The sequence below is a fragment of the Neovison vison genome, chromosome 1, assembly GCF_020171115.1.
Source record: "Neovison vison isolate M4711 chromosome 1, ASM_NN_V1, whole genome shotgun sequence".
NCBI lineage: Eukaryota > Metazoa > Chordata > Mammalia > Carnivora > Mustelidae > Neogale > Neogale vison.
Window position 1 is genome coordinate 250,665,940 of NC_058091.1, and position 27,299 is coordinate 250,693,238.

The 27,299-nt window shown below is 39.7% G+C and overlaps 1 protein-coding gene across 5 annotated transcripts in view; it reads right to left on the reverse strand.

The window, feature by feature from the left end:
* Window positions 1-27,299, reverse strand: part of MEGF10 (multiple EGF like domains 10) — a 343,784-nt gene that overhangs the window by 157,546 nt on the left and 158,939 nt on the right. The window contains exon 1 of one of the 5 annotated variants that reach the window (XM_044228454.1): window positions 6,640-7,039. The exons of 3 other annotated variants lie outside the window; for them this stretch is intronic. The gene's annotated coding sequence lies outside the window, so the exon portion shown is untranslated. Of the gene's footprint in view, window positions 1-6,639; window positions 7,040-27,299 lie in introns of those variants that run through there. One more of the 5 variants, XM_044228433.1, reaches the window with a different exon arrangement.

The following is a 27,299-nucleotide window of genomic DNA, read 5'->3' on the forward strand; positions in this document are numbered from 1 at the left end:
AACCACATCCCTGACCCCACCCTCCACCCCAAGAAGCCCCAGAGTTGTTAAGTGAATTAGCCATTTCCTCATTTTGTAGCTTCTCATGGAACAGGGCTCCATTTTTAAATGAATCCCAGAGATGCCCTAAAGCACATCTGCTTTATGTAATGAAACTGTGGCATCGTAACCTGAGGGGCTCCTCTTGTGTACCTTGTGCCATGGGAGCAGGCAGAATCTTGACCTAGAACCCCTGTGTAGTTACCACGAAATGATTCTCAAATGTTACCTCACCACTCCTATGGAATGGTTTCGCCACTATTGCTTGAAAATGTCTTGTGAATGTCTGCAGCCACATGTTTGCTGAGCTCATTTCCTTGTCTAAAATTCTCCATAACCCAAATCCTCTCTCTTTGACGCCCCACCACGCCAGGAAACCTTTGTTGAGCACGACGAGCCCTCGCTCTCTCCCAAATGAACTTTCAAAGAAGCTCTCAGAACCGCCCACTGGCCCTTACTACACCCAGCCTTACCCAGTCAGTTGTATTATTTTTATCTTTGTTTATTTTTAAGGCAAGAATCTTGGTAATTCCATATAACAATCATTCCTATGCCCTATACACCTAATACATAATGGATGGGCAAAAATAAAACTCAAACCCATTTCTTTTTTTAAAAGACACCAAAGTCACAGCTTGTCATTAATTCTTTGTCCAAAAACATAAAGTACCCTTCTGAAGCTACCAGTGGAAGTAGATATTTTAAATTCCTCATTTTCATTGCAGAATTGGACCCCCTGGGCCCAAAACAAAGAGTTTATACTTCTGTTTTGCTCCTAAAGGAAAAAGGTAAATTTGTGTTTTGGTTTTCAACTTGCCATCAAAAATAATTTTTTTTTAAGATTTTATTTATTTATTTGACAGATAGAGATCACAAGTAGGCAGAGAGAGAGAGGAGGAAGGAGGCTCCCCACTGAGTAGAGAGCCTGATGCTTGGCTTGATTCCAGACCCCTGAGATCATGACCCAAGCTGAAGGCAGAGGCCCAACCCACTGAGCTGCTCAGGTGCCCCCTGCAAAATTTTTTTGTTAAAGAAGACAAGCAAGTCTTCACCGGAAGGTATTTAAAGATACATCGTGGGATGATCACGTGTGGTGAGGTCTGAGACAAACGAGATCTGTTCCACTCATCCAGACCAGCCAGGATGTTCATGACAAGGCACTCAGTCAGCCTCTAGGATGGGGCCTCCTTGCTCTCAAAGATGATGTTTTCAACAGATGCTAATATCCTGCACATGCACCTATCAAGATGAGGTTTCCCATACTGAAATATTGTTTTCTTTGTTTTGGAAGTGAGGGGAAGAGTACGATTTATTGCCCTCTAAGTAGGAAATTGAGGTGGTTAAAATGCTTTACATAGTTTCTTTATCTAAGAGCATAAGCCATGAGAAACGAAACAAGAGAGGAAATCACTAGACATGAAGCTCCATTACAGCAGGATACATAATCACATTCACACTTTCCAGACTAGCTAATGGCAGAGTACACATTATCAAATGACATCCTTATGATGAGCCAGAATTTTGCAAATAAAGTTGTATAAAGTGAAACAACACCGGTTTCTACTTATTTTCTCCCCCATCATATGAGAAATCTTCTGATCAAGTGCTATAAATTAATCTTCTGCAATAACCGTTTTTAAAAGAGTTAGAAAGGCCACCGTGAAAAATCATCTTAAATTGTGAAGAAAGTAGAGACTAGAGATAAATACAAAACCTTGGGAAATTCAGATCGAATGAATGATTCAGACCAAATGTACTTACAGAAGTACACTCAGCTGCAAGCTTAAACTCAGGTAGAAAAAGTTCACTTTGGAAACAGAATGGAAAAAGAAGACACATCAACAACAGCTAATGAATTTTAGTTCATTCTTAAAATTAAGCTAATTTTGAATACAGAATACTAGTTATACTTCCTTGAGAAATAAAGAGCATGGGCAGTTCTTACTATTGCTTTATCTGAAGTCCAAACAATCTGGATGTTGATACTCCGTGTGCTGATGCTGCTAACTCCCTGCCTTACGTCACTGGAACTTTCATAAATCAGCCTATGAATGAATACTTTCCATGGTTTATTTTATGGTGAAGCTGTCTATGAGCTAAAAGTTTAACTTTTGCAACATGACCATCATTGTCATTACCCCGTGATGTTTATTCACTCATTGAAATTATTTCTATTATCACAAAAATGAGTGGGAAATGAAACAACTAAAAGCCTCAAGTTACAAAGAGAAGTTCTGGCTTTTGTAAAACTTAATGTGAGACAAAAACGCAGGTTATTAGGCATGCCAAAAATGGCAAATATTTCATCTGAATCAAGACATTAATTGAATTTAAACAGATCAACTGTTGTTCAAATGAGAAGGAAATCACCAAAATTACAAAGAGTTCAAAGAAAGAAAAATTAAAGAAAGGCGTGAACACTGAATGCAGAGTATAAATGACTAGGTAGAATGAGATATTTGGTAATATATGTAGCTCATAGGGCCAGCATCCCTTATAAAATGTAGGGTTTTGCACCATCAATATCTGGACCGTTTTTGAGAGTGCACCCTAGGGATGCCTGGGTGGCTCAGTGGGTTAAAGCCTCTGCCTTTGGCTCAGGTCATGATCCCAGGGTCCTGGGATCGAGCCCCACATCGAGCGAGCCCCGCATCAGGCTCTCTGCTCAGCAGGGAGCCTGCTTCCCTTCCTCTCTCTCTGCCTGCCTCTCCGCCTACCTGTGATCTCTGTCTGTCAAATAAATAAATAAAATCTTAAAAAAAAAAAAAAGAGTGCACCCTATACTAAAGTAGGAAAAACAGTACTAAGCCAGTCACCACGTTTATGATCAAATATAAAAACAAAGACAAAAGAATGTATAAATTGACAAGCACAGGGCAAAAGTTCTTTATTTTATTGGCATTGGCACTTCCATCCCGGTGCCCCAACACTGTTATACATAACCAGAGCCATCCCAAAGGTATAATAAAATCAGCTCTTGGATTATAGTGCTGACATAGTGTTGAACATGTAACATTAATTCAGTGGCACATAGTGTTTCATAAGTCTTAGGATAATCTATCTTGCCCATTTAGCTCTCTTACTAACTTTGCACACTATGTCTAGCCAAATTGTAAATTCTTTTTTTTTTTTAAGATTTTATTTATTTATTTGACAGAGAGAAATCACAAGTAGGCAGAGAGGCAGGCAGAGAGAGAGAGAGGGAAGCAGGCTCCCTGCTGAGCAGAGAGCCTGATGCGGGGCTCGATCCCAGGACTCTGAGATCATGACCTGAGCCGAAGGCAGCGGCCTAACCCACTGAGCCACCCAGGCGCCCCCCAAATTGTAAATTCTTGACTGGCTTTTCCACAGCCCTGAATTCACATATCCAGACCATCCCAAACACTTCGTGTGCTAGGGAAAGTCAACTAGTGTTCATTCATTCCATCTTCCCCGCCATTCTTTAGGCATTATCATATAACTATGATGTGCCAGCCATGCAGATGAAGGCTTAAAATAAGGAATGGTAAATTCACCAATCAGTTGCCCAAACATCCAGATCATAAATACAGCTGACATAATATAATAGATGTCAAATGAAAGCCATCTGCAAAGTAGAGTAGCAATCACAAGAGATATCAGAGAGAATTGCAAAAAGCTTCACAGGGTGGGTCTTCTTTGAACATGTCTTGGAGGATAAATCGGTAGGAAGTTGATTGGACTGAAAAGAGGAGCAAAGACATCTCTGGCAGAGAAAATAGCACACACATAAGAAGTAAAGGCAGGCAATGCATGCTTTTAGGAAAAGGAACCAGATCAAGATTACCTGGAGGCCAGAGGAAGAAGAAAGTAGAAGAAACAACCCAGAGAAGATGTGCTATGGTCTTGTGCATCATGATAAAGAGGTTAGGTTTTACAGTGTTAGGCCAATTGTGATCTCCATCAGATTCAGTTAGGGATCTGCTTCAGTGCAGATATCTGGCCCTTGCATCTCAGGTGGACCCTTGGAATCTGCATTTTCAGTAAGTACCCGATGACACTGTTGGTCACCATCTGGAGAGCTGCCAAAGATGTTTAAACAAGGTGAAGACATGATGAGACTTGTATCTTAGAAAGATGCTATTAGACCAAGCAGACAATCACAAGGAAGGTAGATTCAGTGCTACTACAAGAGCCTGTGACTTGGGTTTGCAATAGGGGACTTGCAATACCGCACAATTTCCCATATCCCCCAAGACTTCCTGGATCTGAATCAAAGTGGAAGGGGCCAGGGTTTATACTAAATTGAACTGTATGAAATCGCCATTTTCTGTAGGTCAAAAACGGTCAAATTTTGGCAATTTCTCACAGTTTAATGAAAGCTAAAAATTACTAATGAAATACAAGCAGAACTAAATACTTCTCTTTCTTTTTATTATCTGTGCCATTACCCACTTGATTAATACGCAATGATGGGAGTGACAGAATTTATATACCTAAGACAAATGTTAAAAGAAAAAAAGGTTAAAAAGCAATAACTGATGAAATAAGGCAATTAATCTAAGGATTGTTAGAGATAGAAGGAACCCTGGAGACTATCCAGCTCTTTCCACCTCCCTCCCCACAAATTTACATATGATGAAGCTGATGGGAGAAGCAATTGGGCTGGAGGTTATACTGAATATTTTGTTCAATTCCTCAGTGGTATGTTCTCCTCATTTTAACAAATCTTGAAATCATTATAGCTAAAAAGTATTTGGGATTTAATTCATGAAGAGCTAGTGTCACATGATGCCCTCAAATGCTTGGGGTGGGGGGAAGGGGAGACAAAAGGCAAATACTTATGCATTTTAAAAATGAAGCCAACAAACTTAAATAACATGGTACCTAGATCAGTGCTTGAAATGCCCTAGATGCTTAATAAATATTTATTGAACAAATTAATGATGGACCTCTAAGAAACAGGTTAAATGAGGTATATTAATGCACGGCATTTCTAAGGCAGTATGCAGGGTGTAAAGTGAGTGTAGATTTCCCACCTGCCAGCCTGTCTCAAGCACCTGTTGGGACCCAACCATCACCCCTTCTGTAAAGCCCCAGTCCTGACGCATGTACCTTTCTTTCTTCTGTAAGGGTCCTAGCAGAAAGCAATACAAAGATCATGTGTATGATAAATCTGGCAACACATCTTGTCCTGGCGGGACTGAAGCCCACATGAGCACAGCCTTCAAAGCTCAGCTCAACACAGATAACAACTAACACTTAGCTATATTACAGTGATGCAGTGGTTGATAATGTTAGCTATTTCCTCATCAGAGTAATAGCTAACTACCTGCCAGGCTTTTAGCACTCTATGGGCATAGACTCATTGAATCTTCTTCACAATTCTAACAATAAGAAGGATTATTATTATCATTCAGATTCTACAGATGCAGAGAGAGAGATCAAGTAACTTGCCCCAAATCACACAACTGGAAAGTGGCAGGGTTGAAGCTGACCTCAGGTTGCCTGCTCCCAAAGCTCACCCTCTACAAAACTCTTTTATCTTAGAGCTGAAAAAAAAAAAAAAAAAAAAAAAAACACCTCTGCAATGGGACCCTTTGGAGCAGTAGTGTCAGGAAGATGGCACTTCTGTATAGAAAAGATCAGATGCTAATCTTTTCATCCATAAGGAATGAAGAATCATCTTTAGTTGAGAAGACCATATACAAAGTGAGACCCAGGATATAAGGGAGAAAGGCAAGAAGAGTCAGCAAGGAATGTGATTCTCCTCTGCCTAGGAACAGTACAGATTTCACTGCCTAAGAAATTTTTGGCTAATAAAACCCCAACTTTAAATTTCCCCTAAGAATCTGGGTCCTCCTATGATGTTATTATCTAAAGAAACATCAAATAAGTGAGGGCACTTCATGCACTGAGGGTACCATCCTTAATTCCAGAAAGAACTAGAGAGACAAAAGTTTTCTCTCAAGCCAGGGCTAAAAGTCCTAGATCAAAGTTATTTAAAGGACTAACACAAGACAGATCTTTCTATGGCATGAAGAATGTCCCCTCCCAACATTCCCTGAGGAGCCTGGCATTGCAACCAGGAAAGACCCTTCTCATCTAAATCACCAGGCTTGCTCCCCATACCCCTAAAGGACCCTGAGAACACAGGAAGGGGGAGCATCCCAAGTCTGTGCACAATGTGAATACCAAGTACTGCCTCGAAAAAGAAAAGTTTGGAAAAGAAGTTAAGATCCCAGAGAGGTAAAGCTGGTCAAGAAAGGGTCCTGCTGAAACTGCTTTTCATTCTCAGTCTGATTCCACTCTCCTCACCTCCCTACATCCAGCTTTGACACCATCAATACAGAACAAACACAGAGGAGGCAATGCAAAATAAAATGCGTAACAGAGGTGTCTCTCCGGGAAAAATACTCCTGGAAGTTTCTATACGGCTCCAAAGAACAAAACCAAATATAAACAGTAACAATAAACCATTGAGACAACGTAAACAACTCAGTCTGAGCCCATCCCGCCCCACCTCACGCTGCCCCCGAGTCCTACACGAAGGCAAAAAAAAATGCCCCCAACCCATAACAAACCGGGCAGCGTCCGGCCAAGGTCCCCTGGCTGCCAGAACTGAGTTTGCTCAACTCTTACCCAGGTCCTGGGATCCTGAGATTTGTAGCACAACACTTTCTGCTCGGTTTTCAACCCCACGCCAGCCAGCCAAGAAGCAAAATTTGTTCCAACAGCGCAGTTAGCCTCCAAGTAGCGTCCCAGAAAAGCGATACCTGGTGGTCTCCGTTCCGGTTCCAACGTGCACGCGCGGGAAAGAAGGCCAGTCTCGGCGCGTTTCCAGACCCCTAGTTTTGCGCACGGGAAAAGTACTCGCTGCAAACTTAAACAACGTTTTCCTGGTCTGGCCCGAGATGCTGGAGGAGGAGCGGAGTAACCCGAGCTGGGGCTGGGATGCGAGCAGTTGCCGCTGCTGCAGCTGCTGCCACCGGGGCAGTGACCGAAGGGGGGTGTAGCTTGGCGCCGCGCACTCCCTAGTGCCACCGACAGGATCCTACCCGCCCAACTCCCAAGTCCCGATCGCAGGTTGCCCCTGCCCCGAGCGGCTTCCACCGCCCAGAAGTGATTCCAGCAAATAGTCCTGTCACGAAGTTGGCAAACCGTGGGGTCACCGCGAGAAATGAACCAAGGAGTGGTGGAGAGAGTGCCCCCGCCCGCCTTTAGTGAGCACCCCGCGCCAAAGTCCGTGGGAAGTGTTCTAGACCCTCTCTGAGGACTTGGGGTACTGGGGACAGCGCCGGAGTGGCCAGCTGGATGGACGGCACGTCCCCAGTGGTGCCAGGGAACGAGAGCGAATGTGGGACGGAGAAGGGGTGGATGACCTAGTGGTGACAGTGTGCAACGCGGCAACAAAGTGGTTGGGAAGGTGGAGCGAGGAACTCGCGGGGAGAGGGGGGAGAAGTGAGGGAGCCTGCTTTACAGAGGCGGGGCAAAGGGAACTCCCGGGACCTTCAGAGAATCTTTCCAGGCCCTCCACCAGGCCTCGCGCGGAGATTTCTTGGGGAATGGCTCCCTCTGCCGTCTAGCCAAGGAGGCCCCGGGAGACAAATCACAGAAAGAATAATGAAAAGGTTTTTCTCCGTTTGTGGGTTAGCCAAGACATGAATTCTACAATCTGCTTCTCCAACTGTCCACCTTCTTCTCTACCAAAGAATTTCCCCGCTTCCGAACTGAAGCACACACAAACCTCAAACTCCTGGACAATTCTTATAGTCAGCTGAATTCTGTTACCTCCCACCCCCACCACCCCTCCAGAAAAGGGTTTTGCGCCATACTCACGCCAGACGATCTCCTACCAGGTTTCTCTTGCTTACATGAATATGAACTCTTTCTTTGTGGAGACATCTCAAATACGTATGTGTCTCCAGTCAGTAACAGCATCTGCAAATAGTCCATACTCAAGATTACACTTGAATGAATGGCATGAATAAGCATACATAGATCACCATTCTCCTAGGTCACCCCTAGAAATTCCCAAGGGAAGTGTGCATTTGTTTGTTGGATTGTTTGTTTACCAGACATTATTGACACTTCTTCCGGCTAAGGGCTGCTCCATTTTTCCTTGGAAGACCACTCCTGCCACACTTAGTTCAGTCTGGATGAGAAGGTCTGTTGGAAAGGTCCATCTTTTCCAGGTTCAAGAGCCAGCACCTGACCGAAGCTGGTCCCTTTAGACCTTCTCTGCAGGAATGTGAACTTTGATCAGAACAGCTCAAGGACCAATAAATCTAGAACTGATGGACCAGATGACAGGGTTCTAAAGATTGGCCATGAGCTCAAGTCACTTAATCCCCAAAGCTACCCTGCTTTATGTTTTAGGAAACCTGGTTGCTCCACTGCCTCTTTTTTTTTAATCAACTATATTGAGACATGATTTACATTCAATGTGTTGTGCTCATATTAAGTGTATGGCTTGATGAGTTTTGAGTAATCTGTACATGCATGGAGCCACAGTCAAGATAATGAATGACTCCATTATGCCAAAAAGCTCCTTTGTGCCTTTTTGAAGTCAGTTTCCCACACACCACATCATCCCTGTCCCCTGAGCTGCTTTCTGTAACTACAGATTAATTTGGTCTTTTCTAGAGTTTCTAGAATGGAATCACATAATATGTATTTCTTTGTGTCTGGCTTCCTTCACTGAGCATAATGTTTCTGAGAGTCACTAATCTTGATTAAATCAGCAGATTGTTTCTTTTTATCGCTGAGCATCATTCCATTGTATGGGTAGACCACAATTTGTTTGCCCATTCACCAAATGTTGATGGACATTTGGGTTGTTTCGAGTTTAGGCTCATTATGAATAAAGCTGCTAGGAATACTGCTGTACAAGTCCTTTTGCAGACATATGTCCTTTTCCTTATTTCACAGCAGTGGAATTACTGGTTTATACAGAAAGGGTATAATGACATAACAGTTATCCAAAGTAAATGTATCACCTTACATTCACACCAGCAATGTAGGACAGTTGTTTTACATCAACAGTTGGTACCATCAATCTTTTTATTTTAGCATTCTCCTGGCTATACAGTGGTATTTCATTATGGTTTTAATTTACGTATCCCCAATGACTAATGGTGGAATATTGATCTGTATTATTATTTTCTCATGATCACTCCGTCTGGCAGGAGGTTCATCAATGTTTTTAAATCGATCTAAGTATTTTCCAATCCTCTCAACCAAGAAACGAGTGCCCTGAAGGTCTTTGGCACAAATCATCACTCCAAAGACTCCTGCCCACACCGGCATTCCAGTTCCCTCTTTACTATCTCAGCCACAGCTTGTCTGCAGCCTGGAAGTTTCCTGTGGAGTCCCTGTATACTCTACACCTCCCCACCCAGCTTGCCTGTGAACTAGAGGGTGTCTACTGAGACTCTGCTCCCTCTCCAGGACCCTCTGTGGCTCATCTCCTTCATAGCCAGAAAGGAAAGTTCTTTTCCTTTACTTTTTGGAGCTATTCTTAGAAAAAGAAAAATCTTCCATATGTTTTCTGTGTTTTTCTGTTTTTACTTATTTTACTTGAGTTGGATAGAATTTTTTTTTAAGATTTTATTTATTTATTTATTTGACAGATAGAGATCACAAGTAGGCAGAGAGGCGGGCAGAGAGAGAGGAGGAAGCAGGCTCCCTGCTGAGCAGAGAGCCCGACATGGGGCTCAATCCCAGGATCCTGGGACCATGACCTGAGCTGAAGGCAAAGGCTTTAACCCACTGAGCCACCCAGGTGCCCCGATAGAATTGGTTTTTGCTGCTTTCATCCAAAGACCTTCAAATGATACATGTGCACTATCCAGAATGAACACAGAAAGCATTTCAGACCAAGCCTTGAACAACCTGGATTACTGCAAGGCTTTTATTGACCTTTATTCTGAACTCTATAGCATTATTAACAGAAGGTTTTATGGGATTTTGTTGGTGCTGGTGGTGGTAACTATACTATTCTGTTAACATGGAATCTATAATCTACTAAAATTCCAATATGATTCCTATTTGCTATCAAGCCTGACTTTTAAAAATATTATTTATACAATTAGTTGGGACTTTCATAGTAATTTTATGGGACTATTCATTTTGTCCTTTGAAATTCCATTTTTCTATATGCTGTCAATCTTTAGAATTCGAGATCTTGGTGGGGTTAATTATTGTCCTAGAATGTTAGCTAGCCAGCTCAAAATCATGAAATTTGAAATTTGATCAACAAGCCACAATACTCTTTAGCAAATACCTATTAAACATATGAAAGAAGGTAAAATTCAAAGACATACTCTAACAGAGATGCTGTTCTCTGTTTATATTTATTCTCATCTTGTAGTATGTCATTCAACCACTTATAAACACTACAACTCTATTATATCCAGACCCTTTCTTCATCAGATACACAAGGACTTCACATGATTTTTTTTATTACCTTATAATTGTGGATGTATTCTCATGCCTTTAATTTATTCGTCTGGTAATACTTCCCATAAAGGAAATCAAGTCAGCCTAGTAGTTCTACCTCTTAGCAGACAAGATTAGCTTCTTATACTCTTGACTTCCGCTCTGTAGTGCTCTCAGTCATGTCTTTAAATCTATGATTTAAAAGCTTGCTCAGTTACAGCAATAGAATAGAGGTCATAGAATTTACTTCCTTCCCATTAAAAAAGAAAAGAAAAGAAAAAGAAGAAGAGGGCACATTACAGAGCATTAATTTATAAATACAGCACAACACATTTTTTACTTCACCCAATCCTAACAACAGGAAGTATGTATCATTATTGCTGTTCTACAGAAAATTAAGACTCAGAAAAATCAGTTAACTTATTCATGCCCACCTAGCTGGTAAATGGCAAAAGCAGGTCTGATTTCAAACACCATGCTCTCTCTACTGTTTCACCTGCCTCTAAACTACATTTACCTCTTCTAGTCTCCTGATAGCCCCCTGCAGCTCTCCTACTCTTGCCAGTGTGCTATGTTTACTTACTTTCTCCTCAACGGACTTTGTAGGGTTGATTTCGAGCCTTTGCTCAGGAGTCCTAGATCTTGGGTATATACAGCTTCATTCCCCTCTCCCCAGTACAAATACAAGCCAGATGGAAATAGATTGTACCGTTAATCCTAAATCTCAGCCAAAGGATGAGGAGAAACAGCAAGGTGGAGTTCCGGTCTGATGAGAGTTCCCTCAGACTCCCTCTCTTCCGTCTCTTCCTGTTGACCTAGATTTTCTTTACACTTCTTTATGGAGGATGACCCCTGCTTATCTTTTTAAAAAGATTACTCTCCTGGGGTTCCTGGTTGGTTCAGTCGGCTAAGTGGCTGACTCTTGATTTTGGCTCAGGCCATGTTTTCAGCGTTGTGGGATCAAGCCCTGTGTCAGGCTCCATCCTGAGCAGGGAGTCTGCTTGGGATTCTCTCTCTTCCTCTCCCTCAGTCCCTCTCCCCACTCACATGTGCTCTCTCTCTCTCTCTAAAATGAATAAATGGTGGCTCAGTCAGTTGAGTATCAGACCTAATATTGGCTCAGGTCATGGTCTTGGGGTCATGGGATCTAGCCTCATGTTGGGCTCTAGGCTCAGCAAAGAGTCTGCTTGTCCCTCTCCCTCTTTCCTCCATCCACCCACTCTATCTCTCTTAAAATAAATAAATACAATCTTTAAAAATAAACTAAAATGGGGGCGCCTGGGTGGCTCAGTGGGTTAAGCCTCTGCCTTCGTTCGGCTTGGGTCATGATCTCAGAGTCCTGGGATCGAGCCCCAAATCGGGCTCTCTGCTCAGCGGGGAACCTGCCTCCCCTTCTCTCTCTGCCTGCCTCTCTGCCTGCTTGTGATCTCTCTCTCTCTCTGAAATAAATAAAGAAAGTCTTTTTAAAAATTTTTTAAATGAATAAATCTTTTTTTAAAAATTACTCTCTTTTTAAGATATTGGTGGGAAGAAGGGAAGAGCCAGGACAATTAACAGGAAAACTGTATCTGCAGCCCTTGACCATGAATTAGAAGTTAGGGGCACTTTTCTCTCTCCCCTTATGTAAGATGTCTCCACAGATGTGAAGGATCTTGGTATCCTTAGGGAGATGGGAACAATGGGATTAAAATTCCACCTGTGTAGTTCCCTTAGCTTAGTGTTTTTCAATTTTTTTTGTTTTCTTTTTTTTTTTAACTTTGCCTATTATCTCTAAAAATTACTTTTCAGCTTTATTGAGCTATAAAACCTATAACTGTCCAAATTTAAGGTATATAACCTGATCATTTGAGACACTTTTACATTGTGAAATGATTACCACAGTAGGGTTATTTAACACATCCATCATGTCACATAATTACCATTGCTTTTTTGTGGTGAGAACATTTAAGATTTGCTTTCAGCAACCTTTAAATATATAATACAGTATTGTTACCTATACTCACCATGCTGTACATTAGTTCCCCAGAACTTATTCATATTATAACTGGAAGTTTGTTTCCTTTGACCACATATCGCCACTTCCCTTACCTCCTAGTCCTTGGCAACCACCATTCTATTGTCTGTTTGTATGAGTTCACCTTAATTAGAATCCACATCTAAGTGATATCATACAGTATTTGTCTTTCTCTGACTTACTTCCTTAGCATTAACACACTCTAGGTCCATCCATGTTGTGGCAATTGCCAGGATCTCCTTCTTAGTGGCTAAATAATATTCCATTTTCTATATATACCACTTATTCTTTATCCATTCATTTCTCAAAGGACATTGAAGCTGGTTCCATATCTTGGTTACTGTGACGACTAAAGCTATAATGAATGTGGGGGGGTAGATATCAGAGTCCCAATATCACTTCATCTGGATGTATACCCAGAAATGAGTTTGATCAATCATACACTAGCTCTACTTTTAATCTTTTGAGGGTACTCCTTACTATTTGCATAATGACTAAACCAATTTACTGTCCCACGAATAGTGTACCTGCCCCTCATCCACATCCTCACCAACATGTGTTATGTCTTAACTTTATAATAAAAGCCATTCTGACAGGTGTGAAGTGGTAGCTCATTGTGGTTTTGAAATGCATTTGTATTTCCCTGATGTTAAGTGATGTTGAGCACCTTTTCACATCTGTTGGCCATTTGTATGTCTTCTTCAGAAAAAAGTCTATTCAGGTCCTCTCCTCATTCTTAAGGAGATTATTTGGTTGGGTTTTTTTTGTTGTTGTTTTTTGTTTTTTGTTTGTTTGTTTGTTTGTTTGTTTCTTGCTTGCTCGTGAGCTATGTAAGTTCCTTATGTATTTTGGACATTAACTCTTCATGAGATATAAGTTTGGAAATATTTTCTCACATTCTGTGGGTTGCCTTTTCATTTTGTTGACTGTTCCTTTTGCTGTGCAGATTTTTAGTTTGATGTAGTCCCACTTATTTTCGTTTTTGTTGCTTTTGACTTTGGTGTCATATCAGAAAAATCATTGCCAAGACCAATGTCAAGGAGTCTTTTCCCTATGTTTTATTTTAGGAGTTTTATGGTTTTGGATCTTATGTTCAAGACTTTAATCCATTTTGAGTTCATTTTTGTGAGTAGTCTGTTATGGGGGTCCAATTTCATTCACTTATGTGTGATTATCCAGTTTTCCCAACACAATTTATTGAACAGACTGTGCTTTCCCCCCTTTTAGTACTTCTTGGCTCCTTTGTCAAATGTAAGTTAACCAAATATTCATGGATTTATTTCTGGTCTCTTCTGTTCCACTGGTTTATGTGTCTTTTTATGCTAATACTATACTGTTTTGATGACTTCATAATATAGATTGAAAAAAAATCAGTAAGTGTATGCCTTCGGTTCTTTCTCAAAATGCTTTGACTCTTCATGGTCTTTTATAGTTCCCATACAAATTTTAGAATTTATTTCTATTTCTTTGAAAAATTTCATAAAAATTTTGGTGCAGATTGTACTGAGTCTAGACAGTTTGGGTGGTATGGACAGTTAAACAGTATTAATTCTTCCAATCCACAAACATACATTTACTTGTATCTTCTTCAATATCCTTCATCACAGCTTTAGTTTTTAGTGAACTGATCTTTCACTTCTTTGGTTAAATTTTTTCTTAAGTATTTTATTGTTTTTAATGTTGTTGTAAAGGCAATTATTTTTTCATTTCATTTCCAGCTATTTCATCATTAGTGTATAGAGACACAACTGATTTTTATATGTTGATTTTGTATCCTGCAACTTTACTGATTTGTTAATTAATTCTAAGTTTTCTGGTGGAGTCTTAAGGACTTTCAATATAAGGTTATTTTATCTGCAAACTTTATTACATGATTTTATTACTTTCTGACTGGATGTCTTTTATTTCTTTGTCTTGCATAACTACTTTAGCTAGAACTTCCAGTGTTCTGTTTAGTAGGAGTGGTAAGAGTAAGCACGCTTTTCTTATTCCTGATCTTGGAGGAAAAACTTTGAACCTTTCACTTTTGAGTATGATTTTAGCGTGGGCTTGTGATATATGGTCTTCAGGTTGAGATACATTCCTTCTACACTAAACTTGTTGAGAATTTTTATCATGAAAGGATGTTGCATATGGTCAAATGCCTTTTCTGAATCTACTGAGATTATCAAATGATTTTTATCTTCATTCTATTAATGTGAGAGATCACATTTATTAATTTCATATGTTGTAACATCCTTGTATCCCAATGATAAATCCCCCTTGCTCACAGTGTATGGTCCCTTTAATGTGCTGCTGAACTTGGTTTCATAATATTTTATTGGGAATGTTTGCATTTATATTCATCAGGGATATTGGTCCATAGAATTCTTGTCCTTATCTAGCTTTAGTATCAGGGTAATCCCGATCTTGTAAAAGGAGTTTGAGAGTGTTCATTCTCTTCAATTTTTTTGGAAGAATTTGAAAAGGATTAGAATCAGATAAAGGACTAGTGTCCAAAATCTATAAAGAACTTAACAAACTCAACACCCAAAGAACAAATAATCCAATCAAGAAATGGGCAGAGGACATGAACAGACGTTTCTGCCAAGAAGACATCCAGATGGCCAACAGACACATGAAAAAGTGCTCCATATCACTCGGCATCAGGGAAATACAAATCAAAACCACAATGAGATATCACCTCACACCAGTCAGAATGGCTAAAATCAACAAGTCAGGAAATGACAGATGCTGGCGAGGATGCGGAGAAAGGGGAACCCTCCTACACTGTTGGTGGGAATGCAAGCTGGTGCAACCACTCTGGAAAACAGCATGGAGGTTCCTCAAAATGTTGAAAATAGAACTGCCCTATGACCCAGCAATTGCACTACTGGGAATTTACCCTAAAGATACAAACGTAGTGATCCAAAGGGGCACGTGCACCTGAATGTTTATAGCAGCAATGTCCACAATAGCCAAACTATGGAAAGAACCTAGATGTCCATCAACAGATGAATGGATCAAGAAGATGTGGTATATATACACAATGGAATACTATGCAGCCATCAAAAGAAACGAAATCTTGCCATTTGCGACAACATGGATGGAACTAGAGCGTATCATGCTTAGCGAAATAAGTCAAGCGGAGAAAGAGAACTATCATATGATCTCCCTGATATGAGGAAGTAGTGATGCAACATGGGGGCTTAAGTGGGTAGGAGAAGAATCCATGAAACAAGATGGGATAGGGAGGGAGACAAACCATAAGTGACTCTTAATCTCACGAAACAAACTGTGGGTTGCTGGGGGGAGGGAGGTTGGGAGAAGGGGGGAAGGTTATGGACATTGGGGAGGGTATGTGCTTTTGGGTAAATTGGAAGGGGAGATGAATCATGAGAGACTATGGACTCTGAAAAACAGTCTGAGGGGTTTGAAGTGGCGGGGGGGTGGGAGGTTGGGGTACCAGGTGGTGGGTATTATAGAGGGCACAGCTTGCATGGAGCACTGGGTGTGGTGAAAAAATAATGAATACTGTTTTTCTGAAAATAAATAAATTGGAAAAAAAAAAGAATTAATTCTTGAGATGTTTTGCTTAAATGTTTAGAAGAACTCACCAGATAGTCCTGGGTTTTCTTAGGGAACTTTTGATCACTAAATCATTCTCCTTTCAGAGTATTGGCGTGTTTGGGGTTATTTCTTCATGATTTAATCTAGGTAGGGTGTACATTTTAGGAATTTATCCATTTTTTCTGGGCCATCCCAATTGTTGGCATATAATTGTTCATAGTACCCTCTTATAATCCTCTGTATATCTGTGGTATCAGTTGTAATATATTTTATTTCTAATTTTATTTAAGTCTTCTCTCTTTCTTTCCCACAATATGCTAACTAAAAGCTTGTCAATTTTATCTTTTTGAAAAGCTAGCTCCTAGCTACACTGATCTTTTCTATTGTTTTCTGATCTCTATTTTATTTATTTCTGCTCTGATATTTGTCATTTCCTTTCTTCCATTAACTTTGGGCTCAGTTTGTTCCTTTTTCCAGTTCTTTGAGATGAAAAGTTATATTAAAATTTTTCTTTTTTCTTAATGTAAGTAAGCATCTATCACTATAAATTTCCCTTTAGAACTGCTTTTGCTGCTTCCCATAAAATTTAGTATGATGTGTTTCCATTTTTGCATTTCAAGTTTTTTTTTTGTAATTTCCCTTTTGATTTCTTCTTTGACCCATTTGTTGTTCAGGAGTGTGTTGTTTGATTTCCACACACGTGAATTTTCTAGTTTTCCTCCTGTTACTGATTTCTAGTTTCAAACCACTGTGATAGCAAAAGATATTTTCTATGATTTCAATCTTAAATTTGCCAAGACTTGCTTTATGACCTATCATATGATCCACACACACTTGAGAAAAATATGTAGTCACTGATAATGGATAGTATATATCTATATATAGATATAGATATAGATATTTTTTTCTCTATGTCTCTATAACAGTAGGCTGGAACTTCTCCAATGGACTCTTCTGGATTTCCCAAGGACTCTCTCATCTGTGGGTGACTGTCTAAGTCAGTCACCTGGACCATGGCTGTGTGGGGCTAATACAAGTTCATGGGTCACCTAAAAATCCACATTCAGGGCCAAGGTCTGCCTATTACCTGATGCACAGGTGGGTAAGACTCTTCACTGGTCCTCCGTGATATGGTGCTGTACCCTACAGCTCCCACAGTAACTTCTTCCCATGGATTGATGCCAAATTTTTGTTGATGGTGGGCACATAATGAGGAGGGTCATATTGGCCATCTTGCTGACATTTCTCTCTCCAATTTTTTCATACGGTGACCCACAGTAAGAAACACATTTTTCATGATGACCAAATTCATATTTTATATATACTTGGAATAAGTATATATATTTTATATATACTTGGAAACAACACTGATTCACTGTATATAAGGTCCTCTGACATTCTCTATTCTAGTGCTTCTCAAACTTTTTGTTTTTAAAGATTTTATTTATTTATTTGTCAGACAGAGAGAGTACACAAGCAGGGAGAGCAGCAGGCAGGTGGAGAGGGAGAAGCAGGTCCTGCTGAGCAAGGACCCCGATGTGGGATTCAATACCAGGACCCTGGGATCATGACCTGAGCCAAAGGCAGATGCTTAATCACTGAGCCACCCAGGCACCCTGTGCTTCTCAAACTTTAATGTGTATGTTAATTAGCTAGATATTTTATAAACATATGATTCTGATTCAATATTTTGGGCAAGGCCTACATTTTAACCAACTCCTATGTGAATGTTTCTGTTTCTCAGACACACCTTGAGGACCAAAAATCAATTTCATTTTATTTAAATGTGAAATTACTTTTATGACTCTTGGATGTATCTGGATTGTTTCTGAAAGCACTGCTGGTCTATTTCCTGGTGTAATACTATGTTTTCAGAAGCTCTTGAAACAACAATATGCCTATCTGGGATATTCTCGTAAAAGTAGACTTCATGTGGGATGGTTTTGCACTTGGAAGCAGTTCAACAGGAAATCTGCTTCACCTTTCACACACCAAAATCAGAAAATGTTAGAAGAAATGGGTATCCTTCTGACACTGCTTTTTAAAATTGTAACATGTGGCACAATAAATATACCTAGTTCTGAATAAATAAATCTGTGCAATCTGCATAATGAGTACTCTCATCTCTGTATGCAAAAGGAACATAGGAGAAGATGACTAGAAGGGACTGTGGCAATGATAGGAGTATTTTCTGACCTGCCCCCTTACCATTTCCTGTGGTGTGATCTCTTTTGTTTGCAATATGAATGCTTGCTGTGTCAGACAAGATTCTTGTCCTCAAGCAATAAAAGTCAACTCTGACTAACCTAATAAAACAAAACTGGGGGGAGGCCATTAAGGGGGTCCAAAACAGATGGGAATCTGTGAGATTCAGAAGCCTGTGGAACTGGAGCCCCAGCAAGGCCTCAGGAAGAGCCCAGATGCTGGAGGTCTCATCACGAACACCTCCAGCCCTGGATCCTGATGAGGCAACTACCACTCCACAGAATGGGATGTTGCTGCCTCCCCTAGTTGCAACAAGAAATCTCTACTGTCCCAGTTTCCGAATCAAAGTCTAGGGCACATGCCTCTCATTGGCTGAGCCTAAGTCACATGGCCAAGGTCCAGTTGCAAAAGTGTCTGAAGAAGCAAATGGTTGTCCTTTGTGTTTCTATCCTGAAAGGAAGCCTCTTCCTAAAATCAAGTCTCATAAGCTGGATTACTAATAGTCTCTTGATGCTTTGTACAACTGAGGAAAACGCACACCTCCAGTTGACAAAATGAGTCTTCCCCTTCTCCAGTGATTCCAGGCCACTGTCAGGGTTGGGAGCAGAGCATGCTTGACTTTTAGCTCCACTGGACCACTCTGCAGGAGTCTTTGTGCAGAGCACACAATGAATGTCTGTATGCAGTAGCCCTGTTAAGGTGAATGTTCATCCAGAACACAGAAAGGGGGTGTAGCTGAGATAACGGACATATACTAAAGCAAGATATCCAGCTTAGAAATATGGTTAAGTGGTCATGGGCATGTAGCTGATAAAGACCAGTGGAGAAATGCTCTCGTGAAACCAAGACAAATGAACAAAATCTAGGCAAAAATTGGACTATGGTGAGTGATCACTTAATGGAAACTGAATCACCATCACTATGAGAGTCTCTCTTCATCATGTATGGAATTTGGCTTCCAATGAATGGAAACACAAAGCAATATTGGCCTATGGTGGGCATTTCTGATTCATAATGCAGAATTACTAGGAACCATTAAAAACTTAAATCGATATAATATATTGAGATTGACATCAACTCCCCTCCTGGTTCATGAAATAACTACCTTACGCTCAACACAAGAGGAGAAGATTTATGAGAAAAAATTATATATTTTCATGTTAAAACAAATAATCATTTGCTCACAGTTATAATAACTGAATATCTGAAAGAAAAGGTATGCATTATTTTAATACTATATAATAATCTATATAAAAAACTTTTTAGCCAATTTCCATTATGAAATTAAAAGTAGATATTCTTAAGTTATTCCTATTTTTTATCTTATAAACTATAGAAATAGTAAAAGTAAGAAAATTTATCAGATTATTCCATACTGATTAACCAGGCCAGGGGGAAGAAGATGTGATTCAATTAAACCCTCCTGCCTCAGATCAATTCCACATGCATGTATTACACAATGAGTGCTTTTAGGCTGGTAGATTTTACACATAATTATGTCAGGAGTGCCATTCTACAGTGGAGTAGTGGATTGAAAGTCTATTTGGAGACAAATGAAGACAGACTAGAAGGAGGCATCTGGCACAGAGTATTGACAACTTTTCCGAACTGTGTTTTAAACCTCAACAGAAAAATGAGACCATAGTCATGTAGGATCAAAGAAAGGCTTTCTAAAGTGGGAGGTATTACTGTTTTTTTATCTTTTTGGGAATCACCCAGTGGGGAAGAGTGCCTCACTTGAGAAAGAGACAGTGCCTCTCTCTCACTAAGAGTTCCTGGCTATTAATTAATTAGTTAGTTAGTTATTTAAGGGAGAACATGTGTGTGAGTTGGGGGTAGGGGATGAAGGGCAGAGAGAGAGAGAGAGAATCTTAAGCCGGCTCCACACCCAGTGCTGGTGGGGCTCCCCACAGGGCTCCATCTCACAACTCCGATATCATGACCTGATTATCTGAGGCTTAATCAATGGAACCACTTAGGCGACCCTGGCTATTTTAGCCACGATTCATCATGAGAACTCTTCATCTTGCAAAAGAGAGACTCTGTACCCATTAAATATTAACTCCCCCATTTCCCTTTCTCTTAGCCTCTGGCAAATACCATTCTATCTTCTCTCTATGAAAGTAACCATTCTCGATACACAGGTGGAATCATACAGTACTTGTCTTTTGAGGATTGGTGTATTTCACTTAGCATAATATCCTCAAGGTTCATCCATATTGGGGGATGTGTCAGGATGTCCTTCCTTTTTAAGGCTGAATGGTATTGCACTGTATGTATATCCATACCTGATAACTATTCATCTGTGGATAGAAATTTGGATGAAATCTATCTTTTAGCTCTTTTAAATAACACTACCATGAGCATAGGTTTACACATATTTTTTAGAGACTCTGCTTTCAATTTTTCAGGATAAATACCCAAAGGTGGAATTGCTGCATTATATGGCAATTCTATTTTTACTTTTTCTAAGAACAGCAATATTGTTTTCCATGTGACTGCACCATTTTACATTCCTACCAATGATCCATAAGGGTTCCAATATCTTCACATCCTGCCGACACCTGTTATTCCTGCCCCACCCATTTTTTGATAGTAGCTATGTAAGGCAGTTTGTCATTGTAGTTTTGATTTACATTTTTTGACATTGGGTATCTCTGCATGTGCTGTTGGTAATCTGCACCTTCTTTGGAGTAATGTCTATTAAAGTTCTTCACCCAGCTTTCTTTTTTATTTCCCCCCTAAATTGGTTGTTCTTCTAAGTTGCAAGAATTGCTCACTCCATTCCAGACATACTGATCTCCTTTCTTTACTTCAAAACACCAAGGATCATTCCCCCTTAGGTCCCCTGCTGCTCTCTCTCACTGACAGATGTGGCTTGTTGTTTCATTGCTTTCATTTCTAACTCAATAGCTCCTATCAAATATCTCAACTCATCCCTGCCCCTGCAACATACCTAATCCCCCTTTAAAATGTTGCACATTTTCGGGCACCTGGGTGGCTCAGTCGGTTAAGCATCTGCCTTTGGCTTGGGTCATGATCCCAGGGTCCTAGGATCAAGCCCCACATCAGGCTCCCTGCTCAGTGGAAAGCCTGCTTCTCCCTCTCCCTGCTCCTACCCCACTTTCCCTGCTTGTGTTCTTTCTGTCAAATAGGTAACAAAATTAAAAAACAAAAAAAGACTCCACATTTTTCTGTTCTTTCTAATATCCTATATAATCTACTTACTCACTATGTTTATAGTTTGCTGTCTTTTCCCCATTAGAATATAAGCTTTTCAAGGGCAGGGATATCTATTTTGTTTACTGATATATCTCAAGCACCAAGAGTTGTCCTTGTGCATACTAATGTCTCAAAAATAGTAACTACATTTTAAACATAAGTTTTGTAAATCAGTAGAGCATTTTTATTTTCCACTTGGATGTTATCTTTTTTAAGTAGAAAATTATTTTAAGAGCAGAGACTCCTCAACATGAATTTCTTTCATTCATTTAACACATTTGCCCAAACCACAGAGTTGCACAAATACAGCTCTCAGTAGAGTCTGTCTTATCTCTCAGATTATAACTATCTCACTCTTGCAAGAAAAGAAAAGGAGGAGGAGATGAAGATAAAGAATTAATTAATCAAAGCCTTTAACTTTTCTGAAAACCCAGGGAATTTTTATCAGCCTCCTGTTATTTATCTAACATAACTCTCTGGAATATTAATATTAAATCCTGAGATTTGCAGCTTTACATGGCCATGATGTATTCACACAAGGAAGTGCCCCCAAAGAGTCTTTCCTGATACTTGTTGTACACTAATTCACTTCAGAGCGTTCACATTCAGGAACAACATTCACATTAAATCAAGAGAAGACCCTTTCACTAAAATGCAGCACTTAATAGCTTTTTACATGATATATTAAGAGGAGAGTTACGTTTATATGCCATATTGGGATCAACAAAGGATCAGAGCCCTTTGCAAGGCTCCTCTGGTGACCCAGCCTGCTTAGTCACCCTTAGAGCAGTGGGAAACCCACTGGGGGAGGAGCTCTGCTAGGCAACATGTTATCATAAGAAGTTAATTCTTAGCAATGGTAAGTGAAACCAATCCTCTACAATAAACATATGTTACAATTTCAAATTGTTTTCTTCACCAGATACTCTAACAAACATACCCTACTCTTAAACTTTCAAATCAATGATCCTTTAAATTTTTAAAATAAACATTTCAATCTAATGGGAAAGCTCCTCACCTCTTCTGCAGTATTTGTCTGGTGACACCCAGCACCCATTCCTCACGACCCCACCGCCACCTTTGAAAACTTTTCTATCTCCCTTACATTGCAGAAGCTGAAAGCCTGAGAGGTAGGTTTCTCTGACACCCTCGCCAACATTCTGAATGCATTTTTAGGCTCCGAGTTCACAGATAAACTCACATAATCCTGAAAGACTGCAGGGCGGCCCCAAGTCATTTTTCCTCTCTCTGGAGCAGTAGAAAGCACAGCATGAGCCTTTCCAATGTCAGTCTCTGAAGCAGCTTCTGTTTCCCTTCCCATTCCCTCCATCTTGGATCTATGAAGTATCAGGAGATGTACAGGAGGTTTCTGCATGTTCATGACTCTGGCAAACAGAGGGTCTCTGATCTTCCATGGTCATGCACCAAAAAGTTAGTGGTGGCCCATTGCCTAGGCTTCTTCAGCCCCTGTAATAGAGCAGTGAGCACCCGAGTCCTTGTACAAAGACCTCTTAATACAGCGTTTTATTTTCTTCCCTGAGCCATGAGTGAAACGTCCTCCTGAGGAAATAAATCTAGAAACTCCACTTTTTGATATAAGACATTTAAACAAACATACAACTTTCACTTTTGCTTTTGGTAACAGATATGTTAATATTCTCTAAACTTTTTTCTGATCTATTAAGTAGGATGTAGTGGCTAGCAAAGGGTTCTCTGCTCATGTTTTAACAGGCTCCCATGCTTTAAACTGCCTATGATACTACCAAAATGACTATGGTTTCTGCCCCAAGGGCTTTTTAGCTGAGAGTAAATTAAAGAATACCAGGCTTTTAATGTTCTGTTTCTGCATTACCCAAAACATACGAGCAGAAAGTGAAAGGGGGGAGGGTGAAACTCTATATGAAAAATCAGGGGCTCTTTCTAGGAAAAAAATTGTGAATGAATTTAAAAGGGAAGCAAATATTCACTACCATTTAACTACATAAAAATAAAAGTCATCTTTAATGTGCCCATTACACCAAAACAAATTACAAACAGATAAAAGATTTAAGCTTTTAAAGAAATGATCCATTAAAATTCTAGAAGATTGCCTCAGTAACTATTTTTTAAAAGTCTAATTTAAGAAAACATTTTCTGAGTGTGACATCAAAGGGCAAAACTGTTAAAAGAAAGTTAGCTTTTTCAAAACTATTTTCATTCTGTTTCAAATTAGAAACAATAGCACCAATTAGATAGATTTAACTATTGTTTGCATTGTGTCATCGTTGCTTTATCCCTCTGTTTTTCATTCTGTCATTCCAGAGTAAAAGAAAAACGTCAAAATTTTCCTCCTAAGTGCTTTAGCACAGATCTCCAAAGAGCTGGACTATAGTCTAACAAGACCGCAATATCTTGATTACACCAAACAAATCTGACAATAATTCCATCATGTCATTTCATATCTAGTACCTAATACCTCCCCTCCTTCTTTTTTGGCCTATGACACTGGCTTTTCTGAGTTCGGAGTGGTTTTCTTACAGAAGATACACATTCTACACTGGCTATTTCTTAATAGTCTTTTCTCATATGACTTAAGATTGTTAGATTCCATTCTGACAAAAGGGGGAAAATTGAGGTGGATAGTCAGAGCTGTCCAACAGAACAGTGAAAGTACAGCTCCTGCGACTGAGGAACTAAATTTTAATTTAATTTTAATTAGTCACTTTAAGTTTTAAATGTAAGCAGCCACATGTGGCTAGTGCCCATCGAATCATTTGTCTAACATAAAAGTGGATATAACATGGGGCACTCGGGTTGTGCAGTCAGGTGGGCATCTGACTGAATTTCAGCTTGGGTCTGACCTTGGGATCATGAGATCGAGCCCCATGTGGAGCTCGCACTCTGCATGGAGTCTGCTTGGGTTTCTCTTTCTGTGTCCATCTGCCCTTCCCCCACACTCTCTCTCTAAAATAAATAAATCTTAAAAAAAAAAATAAGTATGATGTACCTATGTCTTACCTGTACATAGCAGTTATTTAATAAACGTTGGTCTTCTTCCCCTTCAAATACATACTTTTCCACATGCTATGTAATATATTTTCATATTGACTTGAATGAGGCTGTATGTTTGACTTTATGGTGTGAATAAAACCTTTTCAGTAGCAGAGAAGTAAAGGCTTTTGTTGACTTCAGGAAGCTTCATGATCAGCACCAACTGCTACAGTTACCTGGGTATATTCATGATCCACATTTTTAAAAAATCTCAGAAATAGTGGAGTCATTCTGCCACCTATATCTGCATCTTTAACTTATATACATAAGGCTTAAGAGTTACAAGTCACATTTCCTGATATAGCCAACCCTGTACATTCACGTTCCTTTCAAGTTGTTCACGGTGTGGTTAAGATTAGTTAGTCCAAAAAAGGAGAGTAGAATTCAATCCTGAAACTCTTACCCCAACTTAGAAAAGGGATCTCTTTTTCCATGGGATTAAAGCTTTAAAGCCTGAAGCCGAAGCTCCTGAGAGCCTGCCTGATGGCAAGCACAATACAGAGAAAGGTAGAAAGGAAACCTAGAGGGAAAGAGTTCCTCTTGGTCCCGGTAGCAGGCAATGTTGAATGAGGAGGATCTGGTCTCTACATGACAGTTTGTGAGCTGATAAATTACTTGGTTTTCCTAAGCCAATTATAATAGTATTTCTTTCTGTCTTTTGTACCTGAGAGGGTGCTGTCAAAATTTAACAACCACGGGGTGCCTGGGTGGCTCAGTGGGTTAAGCCGCTGCCTTCGGCTCAGGTCATGATCTCAGGGTCCTGGGATCGAGTCCCGCATCGGGCTCTCTGCTCAGCAGGGAGCCTGCTTCCCTCTCTCTCTCTCTCTCTCTGCCTGCCTCTCCATCTACTTGTGATTTCTCTCTGTCAAATAAATAAATAAAATCTTAAAAAAAAAAAAATTTAACAACCACGAGAGCATAGAATTTAGAATCAGACAAACTGGATTCTAATATATCTGTGATCCAGTGTACCCATCTAGAGATCCTGGGATAATTATGCCTTCCTCTTAGGCCTGTCATGAACACTAGATGAGATAGTATGATGGGCATGTGAAAGACATTCTGAATATGCTAGTTTCCATTTTTTAAATTTCTCCCAGAGCTGAAATGACATCATACTCTTGAATCCTCACACACTGTTTCCCTTTTCTCTCCATCACTTAAAAGTTTTTCATTTATGCCCAGATATAATGTGAACATTAATTAAAAACTAATTTTAATTTAATTAAAATTAGAGAGGGTCATTTCCTAAAGTAGGTGATGGAATGTTCCTTGTCTAGTTTTATGACAATCAGTTCAGGGAGTGATCATATTTGTCTTTGAAGGTAAGATGGACTCAAAATGATGGCTGTGAATTTGTGTTGCTCTTCAAACTCTATTCTTTCCTAGTTTCTGTCATCCAGATAATGGGGATTTAATCTTGCACAGGCTTTGCTTGTATGGTGGTTTCCTTTGCCTTCTTAAATGTAACCATGTGTAGAATCTCCTCTATTGGCATGGAAGATTTACTCGCCTTTTATAATCATACTGGATTTAAGTTAAGTAGCTTGATAATCAGATGGAATATAATTAGCTAATCATTTACAGGATTACCTAGGCTAAAAATTGACACAGTGAAATACAGTAAGCATGTTTATGCCCATCTGAATCCATGCATTAATAAAGGTGATCAGATTATACAATTCAAATGAATTTCCAAGAAAATATCCCTGGCACAGAGGATTAGAAATATATTTAAGCTAAATTTAGAATTCAGGAAAAGCAATCCCACAGCTTACTTTCCATTATTTTTTTTCCCTTCAACTAAGCTCTTAAGCTGAATAAATTAAAGTCTCCAAGATGTTTAAACAGTTCAGTCTATATTAGTATACTACAGTTTATTGCAAAATACAGTTGTAAAACCATTGCCAAGTTGCTCCTAATACCTGTATGGTCATAACTGGAAATCTCTAGCAAAGGCATCAATGTCCTACTTACCTATACATTTTAGCTCCTTATCTATAATTACTCATCTCTTCCTTAAGAATCTGTCTCCCTTCCCCAAAGTCTCATCCCTGTCTCTGGAGCTCTGCATCACATTCGTGAAACCATATTCTCAATCTGTCAGACAAAATGCTGCTTTCTATGGTCTAATAGTGTATCTAAAATAATCTCTTGTACCTTTAAGATTTTTTTCATTCTTTTAAAAAGAAAAATATAGCTCTTCAGAACAAAAGCACATGAAACAGAACTATCTGGAAAAGTATATGGCTGGGTTTCTCTTAGACTCAATTTTAGAATTGTGTGGACTGGGAAGAAAGAAGAACACAGAAGAGAAAAATAGAATAAAGTGAGTTGAGCCCTATATTCTCTATATTTCTCAAGTTATAAGGGTGTCAAAATGATTCTAGACAGGTTTAGGATCTTTGAATAAAAGGATACTTGTAGCCTGCTTTTCTGTCTAGACACCAAAGAGACAGCAAATCCTCAGAAAGGCTGATGTTAAAAGTTATTTGCTGCATACTATGGGCTAGTTCCCACCTGTCTAAGTTCTCCTTCTCACAGGGGCTACATTTCCTTGTCTCCTCTTGTAAGAAGATTTCAGTTCAGGACCTGCCAGTGGAAAGAATCTGCGCAAGATTAAAGTAAGATGCTGGGACAACTAGGTAGTCACATGCAAGAAAATGAAGTGGGGCCCCTACCTCAAACCATATGCCAAAATTAACTCAAAAAGGATGTAAGATCTAAGGCTATGAACTAAATCTATAAAATTCTTAGAAGACTACAGAGGGGTAAATCATCATAATCTCAAATTCCACATTTTTATATATGACACCGAAAGCACAAGTGGCAAAAGAAAAAA